General features: G+C 36.3%; 1 protein-coding gene across 10 annotated transcripts in view; it reads right to left on the bottom strand.

Annotated features, from left to right (window-relative positions):
- LOC136825720 (alpha-1,6-mannosyl-glycoprotein 4-beta-N-acetylglucosaminyltransferase-like) overlaps positions 1-12,500 on the bottom strand; it is a 445,856-nt gene that overhangs the window by 136,193 nt on the left and 297,163 nt on the right. For all 10 annotated transcript variants that reach the window (XM_067082512.1, XM_067082500.1, XM_067082503.1 and 7 more), the window contains one exon: positions 8,115-8,188. The gene's annotated coding sequence lies outside the window, so the exon portion shown is untranslated. The remainder of the gene's footprint in view (positions 1-8,114; positions 8,189-12,500) is intronic.

Here is a 12,500-nt window from a genome sequence, read left to right as displayed (position 1 = left end):
GATTTCCTTTTTCTCCCGCCCCCACGTCGCATTTATATTAATCCTCTTGCGACATGATTACATTAACTTTACGTTTAACAGAGAGAGAGAGAGAGAGAGAGAGAGAGAGAGAGAGAGAGAGAGAGAGAGAGAGAGAGAATGTTCTTCAGACCGCTCTCTTTACCTGGAAAGGGTTTAAGTTGCATCAGCCGGCGTCCCATGAGAGAGAGAGAGAGAGAGAGAGAGAGAGAGAGAGAGAGAGAGAGAGAGAGAGAGAGAGAGAGAAATATCATGTTACTTTCCCTCCATTTCCTTAATGTTTTTTACTAGTAAGGACTCATGTCATATGAGAGGCGAGAACTCAACTCGATTCTTTTTCCTATTTAACTTCAGAAGTCTTTCCACACACACACATATATATATATATATATATATATATATATATATATATATATATATATATATATATATATATATATATATATATCAATGTAGCAAGAAGGAACGTGCTTGAGAATACCGGGACTTTGAACAAGTACTTTCGTAGTTTATTCTACATTTTCAAGTTCAGAGAGAGAGAGAGAGAGAGAGAGAGAGAGAGAGAGAGAGAGAGAGAGAGAGAGAGAGAGAGAGAGAGAGAGAGAGATAGCGCTGCAAAGAAAAATTCACATGAACAGTTCAGAACAGGTTATTTTTGATAACTCACATTTCCCCCCCAACACAAAGCTGATTAAATTTCACCCTACCAGGATTTTGTACCTTTTCATCAGGTACGATGGGGGAACTGATAATTAATGTCCCTTGCTATTCAGAATTTCAACGTAGTTGCCGCACTCTTTTGAGTTAGCACCTTTTCCTTCGGGAGAGAGAAAAGCCTATTTCAAATCACTCTACTCTTACTTTTTTTCCCTCTTTTCTGTAGGTTGAAACCTTCACCTTTGGAAAGGTAAGATATTTTGAGACGGTTCTATTTTTGGAGGGAGGGTGGCTGAAGCAAGCTGTTTCAAGTTTCAAATATATATATTTTTTTTAATTTGGAGGTTTGGAGGAGGGGTTAATTATTGGTGAGTGTCTGTTTCTTTCGGAATGGGGCCAGGGACGGATGTTGACGTCACCACTTATTTTTCCTTTGTGTGGGTGAAAAAGAGGGGGGGGGGAGGAATATTACAAGTTCAGACCTATTGGATGAGGAATCTATTGCAATCTGTCGGGATAAGGTGCGTCAAGATCCGTTTTTCGAGAGGGGGCGGCCACTTTACGATAGCACTTTTCCTTTTAGAGGTGGGGGAATAGAGGAACTGGTGTAAATTAGTACTTTTTTTAAAGGGGAGTCTATCGTAATTTAGCATTTTTTTTATTTTATCATAATTTAGCACTCTTTTTTTTATTAACTATATAATGATTGGGAATGATTTTGAAAAACCTGAATCAGGAACCAGTCTTTCTAGATTAAAACTACACGAAAAATGGATCCACAGAAAATTCTTTCCGGTGTTTCTTGAACAGCACCCGGCGGTGTTACCTTCTAGAAACTACAAATGTAAGCAATATCTATTAATCCACTTTCTACATCTGACAATATACATAATCTATGCTAGACAAACCAGGACATTTTACAGTGAGGCAATTATGCGAAGTAAAAATTATGACTATTACTTTGTTTTATTTTCTGACGCCACCAGCGAAAATTGGTCCTTAGAGCTGTTAATCAGTCTTCCAGTCGGTCTTTGTAAAACACACACTCTTACCACAGTGAAATCTACATTTATCAGTTTTAGTTTTCTGAAAGGAAAACTACTGAGATGGCTTTGTCTGTCCGTCCGCAATTTTTTCTGTCTGCCCTTAGATCTTAAAAACTACTGAGGCCAGATGGCTGCAAATTGGTATGTTGATCATCCACCCTCCAATCATCAAACGTACCAAAACTGCAGCCCTCTAGCCTCAGTAGTTTTTATTTTATTTAAGGTTAAAGTTAGCCATAATCGTGGTTCTGGCAACGATATAGTCCAGGCCACCATCGTCCCGTGGTTAAAGTTTCGTGGGCCGCGGTTCATACAGCATTATACCGAGACCACCGAAAGATAGATCTATTTTCGGTGGCCTTGATCATACGCAGTAGCGGGTGTACAGAATACTTGATTGCGCCGAAGAAACTTAGACGCATTTTGTACTACCACAAATTTAACTGTAGATGTCGCAGATACGATGGAACCAGGCCTATCCAACATCAAAAAACATCGTATCAGATATCAACCTCTGACAAAGTACATACTACAGATTTTTTTCAGTCGAATATGAACAAATATCCAGCTTTATTCTTCTCTCTCTCTCTCTCTCTCTCTCTCTCTCTCTCTCTCTCTCTCACACACACAATACGCAATCTCACCCCAGAATATCTCAACACCGAAACAAACATCACTACACCAAATAAAATAATCATAATCTCTCTCTTTCTCTCTCTTACAAACACACACACAATATGCATTCTCATCCCGGAATATCTCACCTTACGGAAGCAAACATCACTACGCCAAGTAAAATAATCTCTCTCTCTCTCTTCTTAATTCATGTGATGACATACATCTCAGGAATCTAATTCAAGAGAGCTGAATGAAGCTGTGGAGAAGGAAGGCGCACATATGAGGCGTGGACATATCTCATTTTCGTTTACATCAGGGAAAGCCTCCTTCAGCCTCCTCTATTGGACTGGCGTCCTTCTTGTTGCCTAAGTGCTCTTCACCAGTTGGAGAGAGAGAGAGAGAGAGAGAGAGAGAGAGAGAGAGAGAGAGAGAGAGAGAGAGAGTCAGCGTATGTACAGAGGGAGAAAGAATGAATCTAAATATATCTCGATTACATTCCTTTTCGAGAGAGAGAGAGAGAGAGAGAGAGAGAGAGAGAGAGAGAGAGAGAGTCTGAATGTATCTCGATTACATTCCTTTTGAGAGAGAGAGAGAGAGAGAGAGAGAGAGAGAGAGAGAGAGAGAGAGAGAGAGAGAGAGAGAGAGTATGTGCAGAGGGAGAAAGAAAGAATCTAAAAATATCTCGATAACATTCCTTTTCGAGAGAGAGAGAGAGAGAGAGAGAGAGAGAGAGAGAGAGAGAGAGAGAGAGAGAGAGAATCTAAATATATCTCGGTTACACTCCTTTTCGTCCTCTTTCTCTCAGTTTTCGATACATTTTCCCTCTTATTCACTCTATCTCCTCTCTATCTCGAGAGAGACACTCGGGCAAGTACCTCCTTTACACGCATTCTCTCTCTCTCTCTCTCTCTCTCTCTCTCTCTCTCTCAACGCACTTTACCCTTTTCCCATAAACCGAATAAAAGGGGAAATATACAAACTTTTGGTGTCATCAACACAAAATCGCTTTTTCTAATTGTACGCACATACATTAAGCTTAGATTTACCACGGACATAATTTATAAGAAAAATTACTCCACATCGCGGCAGCATTGCGTCAACAAATGTATACACATAAATCAATGAATCCCAAAAAGTAAAAAAAAAAAAAGCTTGTAATTAACTAAATTACTGATATGATTTTTTTTCTAGAAATTACGATGCGTTTTTGGTCTGCAGAGCCAAATCTATTAAGGTAGAAATTAACACATCAATTATAAAATGATTGAACGTTCATCTGAAAAGGTTTTCCATTCTGCCATAACTTTTCCCCAATAAAAATCGGCGAATATTTTCAGCAGAAAACGCCACGCAGAAAAATTAATTACCGATTCGGCCAAAACGATTTCACTGATAGAAAAAAAAAATTGTTGAAAGCCTTAACGCGCTCATATAATAATCATCCGGTGAAATTGCTGCCAGACACACATACACATACACATACACACACACACACACACTCTCACATCAGCCTGTCCCCGTTTTGTGTGTGTACACAAATACACACCCACATACAACACACATATATAGACACGTTTTATATGAGTATATTATATATACATATATATACAAACACACACATATATATATTTATATATATATACATATATATATATATATATATATATATATATATATATATATATATATATATATAAGTATGCACACACACATATATATATATAAATATATAATATGCCCACACACATATACATACGTGTGTGTGTAACATATATGCAATGGTTTCCCAGCAATTTTACTCATAACAGCTTCCTTCTTTATTAAAATTTAAAGCCACAGATAGCCCATATCAAATTCACTTTACCTCGGGAATAAGTTAAACCCAAAGAGAATTATATATGATGAGTGCTCCTGACGGAGCTCTTATCATCGTATATAATTCTCTTTGGGCGTATCTTACTTCTAAGATTGAGCGAATTAAATACCAATTAGTCATCTGCGCCTCTCTCTCTCTCTCTCTCTCTCTCTCTCTCTCTCTCTCTCTCTCTCTCTCTCTCTCTCTCTCTCTCTCTCTATATATATATATATATATATATATATATATATACACACACACATATATATATATATATATATATATATATATATATATATATATATATATATATATATATATTTTATTCATATCTATATGTATACATTATATATATCTGTATATATATATATACACATATATATAATGTATACATATAGATATGAATAAAATATATATATATATATATATATATATATATATATATATATATATATATATATATATATATATATATATATATATATATATATATATATATATATATATATATATATATATATATATATACATGTACATATCCGCAGACAAAATATATGCATATTCAAAAGCACATGAACATGATAACGACATCGTTCTCTCTCCTCATGAAATGCAAGTTCCACCTGAAATTATATAAAAAAAATCCTAAAAACTTGCAAAGTCATGCAAAAACGAAGTATAGTATGCACACCTGAAAACATATGTTGCTCAATATTCTGGAATAAAGTGCAAATGAAGCTAAGCACTTATCTATCAAAGGTGCAAGAATGGAAATGATTGTGCTTGCTTAACAAAAATATGATTCAAAATACATAACCCATTAAACGCATAGCTATAAAATGAGGAAAAACATAATTTTATATTTATATAAATTAAAACTTTATAATAAGCAAAAATTTCTGAGAATCATTTAGAACTGTATGCTTATTCCTCTACTCATGACTTTCCTGTGCTTTCACTTCCACGAATCTCCAAGCATCTCCAACACTCGTCTCACATCTTTCATTCAAGACGGCCCAGAGGGGCATAGCTAACACTATCACATCCTATTCCAAGGGTTGTGCGACGGACATGTCCCAGCCATCTATATCTCCCTTCCATCATGAACTCACCTAAATATGGAATTTTCGATATATTTCCTTTTTGGTGTCATTTCTTGCTCAATCCTGCCAACTGACTCCTAACACTATTCTTAAAGCCTTATTTTCATATTGTCCAAATCATTTGATGGTTTCATTGTCATACTAAGAGTCATACACGTATGACAACGCATACTGTCCTGGACTAATATAATGTACAATTTCACTTTCGTATGCAATTTTACTTCGAAATCTCATTCAGCAAGCGAGTTGTTATTTCTTGAATATAAAAAAGGACTGAAACAAAAACTTTCAATGTTATCAAACCGGCAACAGCCAGTCAAAGAAACTAAAAAGCCGAAGAATTACATCCCTGGAAAATGTATCCGGTGAGCATGAGTGAGGGAGGCACATCAGCATATAAAAGTCTCCCCTTAATGCAACAAGCACACCGTCTCTAAAAGCATCACCTCTTTTGTGGCCACCAAATGCTTCCTCCTCCTCCTCCTCCTCCTCCTCCTCCTCCTCCTCCTCCTCCTCCTCACTAACGCGTCGATGCTTTCACACGCTTTATCTACCCCTTAAAGTGTGATGCATTTATCCTGCGTAGGAAACACTGCTACGTTTTGAATTTCTTTTTTTTAAGATTAAGTCGTTTCCCCAAAAGAGGTCGAGGCTCAAAAGAAATACCGTTCTCGCTGCCACGCTCATCTTTCGCTGCTGAACGGAGGACGAATGCTCAGTTCAGGAAACTTGCACAACATCCAGCGTGTTACATTTAGGAAATACTGAAAAAGATAACGATCTAAAAACTAACAGCAAACCCTAATCGTTACGTAATACCAAAGAAAAAACTACATACATACATAGATTCGCAAATTAATGCCCAACACTATTCGCTGTACATCAATTTTGAAAATTTTCTCCGTGCCATGGAATTCTGTTCGTGAATTTCAGCTTAATCACGATGCTATTAATATCTGAGGAATCGGAATTGAGCCTGCTCGTCAGCGCGTTAACAGACCATTCGGATGAACGCTACAGATAATGAAGCTATGTTTTAGACAAGCCTTCATTACTATTGAAGCTGAAGCCACATATTATGGGCAGCAAACTACTTCGACCCAGTCAATTTTGGCACCATATAAAACGTGAATTTTCCATGTTCCAAGCTTTGAAAATTTACTTAGCCAGGCATAAAATAACTCCCTGTTTTATTTAAAATAGGATACTGATAATAGCTTTGTCGGTTTAGCAATAACATCACCTGAAACAAAGGCTACCTGGTGAGACTCGAAAAATATGCCTTCATTATTTTCTTACAACTCCCCAGTATTCCAGTTCCTCTCTCCCTCTTTGCATTTGTATTTCAATTTATATCAGTGAGTTACCAACTTCCCAGCTGCTCTGCCTCTCGTTACGAGATTTAAATTCAAGATGCAAAAAAGGAAATGGAACTTTATCAGTCACAATCTCTCTAATACTCCACAGCACTTCGAGAGGCATTGCAGATACCTGCCATAAGAGATACAACAGTCACAAGAACTACAATTTTAACATGACTTACAACAGTTAAAAGACATACGACGGTCACAAGAGAAAATACAGTCAAAAGCTATAAAAGAGACAGTCAAAAGGCACACAAAGACCCCGAGAAGTACGACGCTCATTACGAACATGACAGCCACTGCAGGTACAGCAGTCATAAGAACTGACAGAGCAGTGAATGTCATACACATCAAATTGTTATTGTCATTTTCCTGTTATTTATATAAGAACTGAATTCAGGAAGTCAATTCTTACTGCAGTTGAAAAGGTTTAAATTCAGTGTAAGACTGTATGTATATATGTATGTATGAATGTATGTATGTGTGTATATGGCGTAGGAAAAAAGTTAATGGCCTCGCAAAGTCATCCCTGGAAGTTTGCCAGAAGGCTGAACCCTCCAGCACCACTTCACCTAAACTGAAAAAAAAAAAAAAAAAAAAAAAACAGCAGCGATTCGAACCAGGGTATTTCTGCATACTCTACCTGAGACGCCTATAATTCGGATGTGGATCACCTTAAATTTAACAGAGTAGCATAAACCCGCATGGCTGTAAGCAAAGGGGAGCATGAGGGTACTACTGCTCTTTTGCTAAAAGAGGGTTCTACTGCTCTTTTTCTAAAAGAAGGTTCTACTGATCTTTTGCCAAAAGAGGGTTTTCCTGTTCTTTTGCCAAAAGAGAGAGAGGGTTTTACTGTTCTTTTGCTAAAATAGGGTACTAATATTCTTTTGCTAAAAGAGGGTTCTACTGATCTTTTGCTAAAAAGAGGGTTCTTCTGCTCTTTTGTTAAAAAGAGGGTTCTACTGCTCTTTTTCTAAAAAAAAAAAAAAAAAAAAAAAAAAGGGTTCTACTGATCTTTTGCTAAAAGAAGGTTCTACTGATCTTGTGCCAAAAGAGGGGTTTCCTGTTCTTTTGCCAAAGGAGGGTTCCACTCCTCAAACACAGACGATTTTAATAGCGACAGGATTCCACAAGGCAAAACCGATCCTAGTTTCAAATCCCACTGTAAACGAACCCTATTCCTAAAGAAAACGTGCCACCTAAAAACCTAATTCCCCACCTCAACTTGGAATGTAATTACTATCGGGAACTAAATTCTCAATGGGAGCTCGGAATGTAATTACCACCGGGAACTAAATTCTCAATGGGAATTCGATTGCGAAAGGCAACGCAGAAAAAAGGAAAAGAATTTGTGCCTAAAGATTTTATACTACTCTGGTCATGAATTAACTCGAACTGCATCCTACCCCGGGCTAGTTTGAAGAGTACGAAAATGGAGTCCATCTATACTTACACTCTTATGAGAATATGGAAGAGTGATTATATCCTGTCATTCTGAGAGATGGCGTCTCCTTTCCATTCTTCCATCTGAAAATAAAAGAACATTTCCTTTATTAGTTCGGGCAAATATAACACTACGGATACAAAGATAAAACACCAGCGTGCATACATGCACACATATTCATGTATACATAACAAACAGTATACACGTAAAATATATATATATATATATATATATATATATATATATATATATATATATATATATATATATATATATATATATATATATATATATATATATATATATATATATATATATATATATATATTATATATAATATACAGTAATATAAAAGTAATAACAGACATTTACCCTTCCATGGGATGGGTACATAAAGAATGCAAAAACGCACCGTCACAAACATCCTCTAACATACATATTACTGTAAATGGTTCAGCCTCATCAGCTGCTTTTCAAGTTGTATATTGGACTTTTCCCTTTTCTTCAAATGTTTTTCACTTGTTTTATGATAAGAGATTCATCCTCTTTAAGTTTCAAATTCAAATGAATCGAATACCTAATTCTATAGAAACAAGTCCAAAAAAATGCGTCGAAGTCTCTTCTTCGCAATCGAGTTTTCTGTACAACCGGTACAGCGCATAATCAAGGCCACTGAAAATAGATCTATTTTTCGGTGGTCTCGGTATAATGCTGTATGAGCCGGGGCCCATGAAATTTTAACCACGGCCCGGTGGTGGCCTATCCTATATCGTTGCCAGAATCACGATTATGGCTAATTTTAACCTTAAATAAAATTTTAAAAACTACTAGGGCTAGAGGGCTACAATTTAGTATGTTTGATGATTGGAGGGTGGATGATCATCACACCAATTTGCAGCCCTCTAGCCTCGGTAGTTTTAAAGATCTGAGGGCGGACAGAAAAAAGTGCGGACAGAATAAAGTGCGGACGGACAGACAAAGCCGGCACAATAGTTTTCTTTTATAGAACACTCAAAATCAAAACACCAGCCTGCAAAATAAACATGATCTGACACTGCACCCCTACTCGAATGGGTCTCGCTTAAACCTAAAACGAGTTAAATGGATCAGAAAGTCGTTTCGTCGTGGGCTCAAATGGTTATGTATCTCACATATAATATTCCACATATTAGTATTAATTCCTGATTCTTGTATAGAACTCCTAATAGTACCCTGAAGGAAATAAGGGTCTTTAATTTTACATATTTTTAATCTTGCTGAAAAGCCTGGAAGTTCTACTACAGTGCATTTAAAACTAACAGTCAAATACGCCGGAGACAAATAATGTGGAAAGAAATGTAACCAGTAAGATATCCTGCGGTGTAGGATTTCATTTTCTTTCTTCTGAAGGAAGGGAGAGGCCACCAGATTCCAGCTTTAGGATCCTTGCCTAAGCTTAACCAACGAACACAAAAGTCATTATTGGTTTCCCATTTCCCTTTTTTAATGTAAACATTGTAGCCAATTCCTTCCTGGAACTAAGTCCCCCTCCTCTCTCTCTCTTTCTATCTCTCTCTCTCTCTCTATAATCTTCTTACCTCACGTCCCTCTTATTCCTGAGCCACGTAGCCTACACCAATCGCTTCCTCATCTTATATTCATAGCATTTGAACAGAAATATTCTAACGGCAAGATTTATAACTTCATTTTTCCTCTATCAAAACTCTGGTGAGTTTCCTCTCTACTTTAATATTTTTCAGTCGCCAGGACGGGAAAGGCGAGTTTGCCAGTGGCCCAGGGAAAAATTTCCCTTGGCGGCATATTTTGGCTGGCCCTCCCTTCTTGTCAAAACTCACACCTGTGTTTTGGCAAGCCCAGATATTCGTTCAGGAAGACTGATTGATTAGTTGGTTCCTGTAAACGGACGTCCCGACGACACAGTGGTTGATTATACCCAAATTGATAATCTGCTACATGTAATTCGAAGTGAATTAAAATGATGGAAATGTTTCATAATTCATTCCTAACGTTACTGAAAATGTTTCATGAATAATCCGTTCCATACATGCTTTATAAAAATAACAAGACGCAAAGAGGTAAAAGAAGCAAGAAGCATCAATGTCAAGAGAGAGAGAGAGAGAGAGAGAGAGAGAGAGAGAGAGAGAGAGAGAGAGAGAGAGAGAGCGGGCGGTTGCATCTGCATCCTTGTATCGTTTACCTCCGCAAACTAACTACATTACCTGAGCAGACTGACGTTAACGTTGCATCCCCTTACCTGTCCAAAGCAGTAGAATGTCAAGAGAGAGAGAGAGAGAGAGAGAGAGAGAGAATCACTGAAACGCAATCTTCAAGCATTAACCCTTGGACTTCCTGACGAAGCTTAAATCCTTCAGCAGATTCGCGATAAAGAGGAAAACATGCTGTAAAAAGCTGCTATCACAGCTCGGTTCAGCAAGAGAAGGCTGAATGCGGCTGATCGCGGCTAATCCAGCCGCTTCCAGAGACGCCATTTCCAGCGATGAACAATTCAGCCGTGAAGCCTATTAGTCACGTACTCATTAATGCAATACATGCGAAATGCTATGTTTGACGTTCATTCGCCTCTAAAGTGCGGCGACTCGGCGTACTGTAAAATGCAGGTCATTTAATTAAAAGCATTCACAATTCATTCGCTTTTATCATTACCTCACTTCATTATTAAAACTCTATATGTATATATATTCATATATATATATATATAGAATATATATAATTTATATATGTATATAATATATATATATATATATATATATATATATATATATATATATATATATATATATATATATATATATATATATATATATATACATATACCGAAGGTTTGTTAAAGGGGAGTATATAATTAAACGTCTTCTATGAATTTTAATTCTCAATTTGCTGGTCCATTGGTATAGTGGTTAGTGTCGTTGGATGCTATTCAGGTGTCGCGGGTTAAAGTCTACCCCAGGGCGATGAAAAATCACTGGCTCTGTATCATGATCAGTTACTGCTGCAGTGTGGGGTCTGCGGTGGGAGGCTGAAACCAACATTCTTTGGAAACTGGAGGCTTGTTCCATGTGAATAGGTTTCATCTACTCAAATAACAATAATAATAATAAATTGCTAACGATGAATATTTTAATGTCCTCTAAACCTTTAGACAAATGGCCTAAAAAATAGAGTAAAAACCATGATGTCACGATGCCTACAAAAATAACTTCAGAAAATTCATAAAGATTCTAACTCCTTAAAATCACTGAAGAAACGTGTGAACTTTGTGACTCGGTCCAGAAAAGCGTTTCAACTCTTTAGGTAAACATCTTGAAGAATGCCGGAAAACTGCTCAAAAAAAAAAAAAGAAGAAACATTTCAGGACTAAAGCAAATATCTTGGAGGGGCTTTAGTCTTCTAAGAATTTAAGACACTTGAAGATTTGCCAAGTAAGAAAAAGTTTAAACTTTTGATAAAATCCTTTAAAGATAGTGAGAGAGAGGGGGAAAACGTATTTAATGCAGTATCTACATATACCTTATATAATCTAATGGGATGTTGAGAATTCATAAATCGTCATATGATATAAACATACAAAAAAAATTGGTGCTTTACTGCTGGTGAGAGATAGAGAGAAAGAGAACCTTATATATACACTTGCTGGAACATCTGTCAAGGTCACAGGTAACATGAAGTTTCAACCACACTGTATTACCTGTAATATATATATATAATATATATATACATATATATATATGTATATATATGTGTGTATATATATATGCGTATGCTGTAATACATATATATTCATGTAAATATATACATACATACATACACATATATATGTGTATATATGTATATATATACATACATATATATATATACTGTATATATAAATATAACAAAATGCTGTTTTGTATTTAACAAATAAGCTACGCATTATCTAGACAAAAAGGTATCATACAGGTCTAATAGCGTTACAGAACTGACTACATCAAACAATGCCATCTCTATGTTGTACATTTAAATTAAGTAATTTCATACCTCAACTGTTATTGCTGACCTGACCATGAAACGCTAGGTTAATATTTGCATTATTACAATTCCAGATTTTCCTATTTAACTCCCTGATCTTTTTGGCACTGGTTCAGTGGGGATCTAACTTAACCCTAGGCAGGGGAACCGATGCCTAATCCACCACTGTATGGAAATTTCAATAAATTTAACGTCAAGAATATTGATGATATCTCCCATACGGATCTGACAACAGACTACTTAATTACGGAATACAACCAGTTATTCAAGTAGCGTCTGTAGTAACGTAATAAATTTTTCAGGAGCATTAATTTCCACGTAATATACGAAGAGTAAATAAAATGTCTATTACTAGGCAACTAAAATTCT

This window comes from Macrobrachium rosenbergii, chromosome 39 (genome assembly GCF_040412425.1).
Source record: "Macrobrachium rosenbergii isolate ZJJX-2024 chromosome 39, ASM4041242v1, whole genome shotgun sequence".
Lineage (NCBI taxonomy): Eukaryota > Metazoa > Arthropoda > Malacostraca > Decapoda > Palaemonidae > Macrobrachium > Macrobrachium rosenbergii.
The sequence above is the reverse complement of the archived record's forward strand: the minus strand, read 5'-3'. Positions and strand labels throughout refer to the sequence as shown.